Here is a 6,156-nt window from a genome sequence, read left to right as displayed (position 1 = left end):
AGAGCATTTCCACTATTCCCATCTCCTGCTCATCTTTGGACTATCGGCAGGGTATATTTTAACATACTCGTCTCCAGTTTTACAAGTTTCTCCACACCGTGGATCTGCAGCAGTCTTTCATCAAAGTTTATATAGGGGTTGTGACTTCACAACCCACCCAGGTGAGCATAACCGCTTTTTGCCTCTCGGTCACCACTTGGGTAAGACCCTATTGCACTTAATGTCTTTCCAGTTATTTTTGGTCGTACGTGTAGAATGGGCAGATCCAGTGGAGGAGCTAGACCCAGAAATAATGGCAAAAGTTAACATACTTTTTGATATAAACTTGTCTTCTTCAGTAACAGAAGAGCTTATAGAAAAAGCCTTTTCAGTGTTTGGAAAGTTGGAGAGGGTGAAGAAATTGAAGGATTATGCTTTTGTGCACTTTGAAGAGAGGGAGTCAGTGGTTAGGCCTATGAACAAAATAAATGGAACAGACCTGGAGGGTGAAAAAATTGAAATAGTACTTACAAAACCCCCAGATAAGAAAAGAGTGACAGGCTACTCGACAGGCGTCTTGTGGTACTTTGTCCAATGATTACTATCCTCCTCCTCAGATGCCTCCTTTAGGCAGAGGCCGTGAAGGCAGAGGTGGCTATTCATATCTGCAAGATTATTATGGCTATGAAGAATACTATGAGGATTATTACTCATATGATTATCATAACTACCTTGGTGGCTACGGTGATCCATACTATGGGTATGATGATGCATACCCTGTGCATGGGAGAGGAGGAAGAGATGGCAGAGTTGAGCCTCTACCACCTAGAGGCAGACCAGCTCCTCCTCAGAGTGGAGGGCACTACAGTTATAAACCAAGAGGTTCTCCCATGGGCCCTCCTATAAGATCCAGAGGTGGACCATCCATGCAGCCCCAATGAGGTCAAAATTCACTTGGTAATTGTGGAGGTGGGAATGTTTTTGGAAATGAAATGCAGAAGGGTGCAGCCAGCCAGACGCCAAGCATCGCCAGACCAACAATCCGCAGAATTGGGGAACCCAGTCTATAGCGCAACAGCCTTTGCAGAAAGGTGGTGATTATACTGGTAACTATGGTTACAGTAATGACAACAAAGAGTTTTAACAGGATTCTTATGGTCAGCAATGGAAATAGGAAAGGCAACAATTATTAAGTTTTATTTTTTTTTTTAAACACCTATATTTACATGCGTTTCCTGTAATTTGTATTTGTTTCTTCACTATATTGTAAATAAGTTACTTATTTGATTTAATTAGCTATTGTTGTGCTCCAAATATGCCAAAGGAAAGTAATGGGAATTTAAGTTGTGGTTTACTTAACATTTAAGCCATGGAAAAAACCAAGCTTAATGAGCTTTGTAATAGTATTTTTGTTCCAATGATTTATTTTTTGTTTTTAGATTTACTATTTAGATTTTTGCTATATGCTTCTAGATTGTGATACTGTGGTTTTTCTGCCTTTTTGCAGTTATTTTGATTTAAGCTTTTAGGGTTCGCTCTCATCTGCAGAAAAAGAAAACACTCAGATGTTGATACAGAAAAGTAGAACGAGTGTCATGCGAGTACAATGTAATTTTTCTCAAATAGCATCTGTATGACATGTGCATGCAATGCGTTTTTAAAGGGTTTGTCCGGTCCAAATCCATAAGGCTGTAATCAGTAGGGTATGTATGACTGAGTGACTGCAGACTTATCGATTTGGACTGGACAACACCTTTAACATCATCTTTTACATACTGAAATTCTCTATGTAATTTAAAACTAATTTTCAAACTAATTACACAATCTTATATACAGATAAAGATAGATACAATAGATAGATATATAGAATAGATAGATGTCCTGTAGATATGTAATGCCACAAGCCCCCTACATGTAATAAACCAGCAATCTTAAGTGACTTTCATGTGTCATTAATGGGTGTACAGCCTTATTAAATAAATAAATAATAAAAAAAAAATGATGTAGTGTCCCCCCTAATTTTCATAACCAGCGAAGGTAAAGCAGACAGCTGCAGGCTTACACTAGCAGACTGGGAAGGTCCCTGGTTATTGGGCCCTTTCCAGCCTAAAATTACCAAACCGCAGCAGCCCCAGAATTAGACATGTGCCAATTCTGGTGCTTTGCTTTGGCTCTTCCCGATTCCCTTGGCTCTTCCCAGGGCAGTCGCAATTGGGGTAATAGTTTATGGGGTTAATGTCAGCTTTGTAATGTCCGCTGGCATCAAGCCCAGGGGTTAGTAATGGAAAAGCGTTTATCCGATAACCCCATTACTTTCCCAGTAGTTTAAAAGAAAAACACACACACACGAAAAGTAGTTTATATTTAAAAATACACCCCACACGCTGTTCACCAATTTATTTAAAAAAAAAACCCAGGAAGATACGATGTAGTCCATCGAATCCGAAGTAGTCCAAAAATGGGAACCTGAAAGACATAAAAAGAGAGAATTAAATAAAGACAAGAAACACTCCCTCATTCACCAATTAATTATTATTTTTTTTTTTAAAAAAAAAAGCAGCTCTGACATAATCCAAGGCTTTCCCACAATGTCCAGCATTTCTGTACAGCAACCTATAAAGCGCTATTGCAGTACTTGTATACCGCTGCTGCACCATTAAAACAAAAGTCCTTTTCAGGGCTATATACTGTCCTTTCTCTAGTAAAACTGCTGTTACCTGCATTCAGTGTAGGGATAGCTGGTGGAGGAGGGATAGTTTTGCATTAGAGGCATATAGGCAGAGTTTATTGCCTTACAGTCCTTCTATAGGTATACTGCTGCTGCAACCTAAAAACAAAAGTCCTTTTTAGGGCTACATATTTTATTTTCCCTATTAATACTGGAAAGTTTGCAGGCATATACTGTATAACTAGTTTAAAATGTGCAAGGCTGGGGGAAGTTGAAGTGCTGCTGATGGTGCACGCAGAGTCCGAGGCCGTGGGCCAGGGGAAACTGTGCCTGTTGCGGGAGCACAACAAACATGCTCATCCACGAGAGCTAGCTTCCTGTCCAACTTTACAGGGGGGCACGGGACAACACTCTTGACAGTGTGAACAGGGGGTCGGTTGAATAGCAGATTCAAATGTTCCTTTTTTTTCTGGTGTATTCCCATGCACACCTTCCCATCCAAAAAAAGGATATACAGTTCACGGTTTCTTCTTTTTCTTGTCCTCCTCCTCCACAAGATCAACAGGGTCATCATGCAGACCTCGCACCCAATTTTTAGAGGGTCATCATGCGGCTCTCGCTCCAAATTTTTAGAGGGGTCATAATGTAGCCATCGCTCCAAATTTTTAGAAGGTCATCATGCGTCCCTCGTTCATAATGTTTAGAGGGTAAACAGGCGTCCCTCACTCATAATCTTTAGAGGGTTATGAGGCAGCCCTCGCTCATAATTTTTAGAGGGTCATCATGCGACCCTCGCTCTTAATTTTTCCAGGGTGTGTATGATCCCCTCCTTCATAATTTTTATAGGATGTGTATGAGGCCTACCTCTACAATTCTCTTACTTATATATATGTAAGGGTTAAATGTTTTTCAGCCCTTGCACTTTACCAATCTAGGAACCCCACTCCTTAAAAATGGGAAAGAAATGTTTTCTGAGTCCTTCCCCTACATGTCTTCCAGGGTGTATTGTAGTCCCTCCTTTTAATTTTTGGCAGCCCTTGCACTTAGTGCATAAGCTTTACGAGTCTAGGAGTTCCACTATCTAACAATTTTATCAGAATGTGTATGAGGCCCTCCTTTATACAGGGTGTATCTGAATCCCTCTTCCTTCTAATTTTTGGCAATTCTTGCATTGTTCACATAGGCTTTGCGAGTTTCAGAGTCCTTCCTTCATGAATTAAACAGGATGTGTCCCAGATAAGGTAGTAAAATGTTAAAACTACATTTACTGGTGACCACCGGTGGGTGTAGTATTATTATTCCCCCCTAAAATGTCATCTACTGTAGGCGACGGGGAAATACGGTGTTTTTTTTCTCTTTTTAATTTTGCCATATATACAAGTTACTATACAGAAAAGAATGTTTCCTAAAATTTCTTCCTGTAAAATGATCTTGACGCGCCCCCTGGGCCTGTGCTGCTGCTGCTGTGCAGGGGGAATACCCGGAGCCAGATCTGATAGGGGTAGTAGTCCTCGTGGCGGTGACCCGGTCCGTGCCCAGGGTGTCAAACCAAGTGGCAGAACTTAGAATAAGATGTTATATTGTTCGACTACGCCACCCGTTGAATGCGGTTATGAAGCCGCCGCTGCAGGGCAGACCGCTGAGGCCGGTGGTACAGTTGTGCAGCGTGGATAGTATAACCCCCAACGGGAGGGGTATGGCCTCAGGGCAGCGAACGTGGATGATGGGGATAGCAGAATTGCACGCAGGCACCAGGAACCACTCAGAGACGGTACGGTGTAGTTCAGGGTCTTTACTGGTGGCAAAGGTAGACCCTCCCGGGAGTACTGGCTAGCGATCGGGGCCTGGTCAGTCCGTGAGCAGATAGGATCTCCCCCGGCCAGGCGGAGTTGTAGGCCTCCCCAACTTATTGTACTCTCCCTGGCTACCTTGCTAGAAGCGGGTAAAAGTAGCCCACGTCCCTGAGTGTACCGTGTGGTGCTCACCCGTATGGCCGGTGACTCGGGGCCTTCTGGTAGCCTCCGCTCCACAACGGCGGTGCTGGTCCCTTGCGTGTGACCGTGCCTTCGGGTTTCTTGGCCAGAGGACCTGAAATCCCCTGCCGGTCGGTTTCTGCTGCTGGGTATGGATCAGTCCCCACTGCCTCGGACTCCGTGTCCGATGAGATCTCTTCAGTCAGGACGAGCTCTACAGCTTCCAGTCTCTGACCCCTTTTATCACTGCTCCCACATAGCTCCTGATCTTGCTCTCCCTGTATCTGCTCCACTCCAGACCAGACTGTGTCTCTGTCTGGGACTCCTCTTCTTCTCCTCTAACCCCGCCTCAGCCCCAGTTTATATAGGGGAAGTTCTTCCCCTCCCAGGACTGGGCAGGAAGTGTTGCATGCTTAGGGTTCCTGACCAGGAGACCTCCCACCTGCTCTCAGACGTAATATTGCTATTACTGTGGTAACCAGACCCCTGGGGTGCCACATTCCCCCCTAGTAAAATTTAGTACTCCGGGACTAAACATATTTTTGAAAACATAACAGGGTATAAACAGGAACAATACAATAAGGGAAAACACGTTAGGGCGGTCACAGCGTGTCCGCAACCGGGTGCAGTTTTTGAAGCAATAAGGGTGTCCATTTCACCAAAGAACAGGGAGCCGTAACCAGGTGGGGGTCTGTCCTACCCCGAGTCTTTAGCAGTCTTAGTCCATTCCTGGGTTACGCTCCAAACATATATACAAAGAATTCCGGTTAATCCACAAAAGACACCTATAAAATAACTGGAAAAACATAATTATTTACAAGCAACAGTAAACAGGTAAATACCAATAAAACAGTCTGAACACTTTAGATCCTCCAACGTACTGGCAACTGGCCTCTAGTGGCCCTAGTAGACCTACGGAGCTTACTGACCGGTCCTAAGCTACAGGGTGTAGGAGCTGTCAAAGGTAAGCTGGGCAGCTGTCTACGGGTTCTTTGGCTCACTAGGGGCACGGCAGGCTCACTATAAGCAGAGGGTCGATTCTCCTGGTCTGCTTGTGTGGGGTCTTCTGCCTCCTGGACCGGCTGCTCTTCCAGCTCTACCTGTTTTTCCGTAGGCACTTGGGATGCTGGCTGGAGGAAGGTGAGGACGGGTACCACAACAGCGCCATTTACTTGTGTCCAAGACCGAGGGAAGTCTCCGAGTACAGTACTGACCATTTCTTCCCTTTCCTCTGCGGGTCGGGGGTTTTCTTGATCTTCTTCAGGGTTTCGTAGCTGCTCGGGACACTTCTTCAGGTGATCTCGGGAGACAATGGCTGTGGTTTCTCCTCCATCCTTACTGATTGTGCAGATTTTTGGGTTTTCATGGCTTGATGGCAGTACGGTGTACGGGTCCTTCTCCCACTGGTCGTCCAACTTGTGGAGCCGTCTCTTCCTTTTCAAGACCTGCTCTCCAGGTACCAGGGGAACAGCGGGAGCATACTGGTTGTAAGTCTTCTCCTGTCTTTCTCTTGCTTGACAGAGACTTCGCTCAACG

The sequence above is a fragment of the Phyllobates terribilis genome, unplaced genomic scaffold, assembly GCF_046119375.1.
Source record: "Phyllobates terribilis strain yellow unplaced genomic scaffold, ASM4611937v1 Scaffold_2__4_contigs__length_985480577, whole genome shotgun sequence".
Taxonomy (NCBI): domain Eukaryota; kingdom Metazoa; phylum Chordata; class Amphibia; order Anura; family Dendrobatidae; genus Phyllobates; species Phyllobates terribilis.
This window is presented reverse-complemented; position numbering follows the sequence as displayed.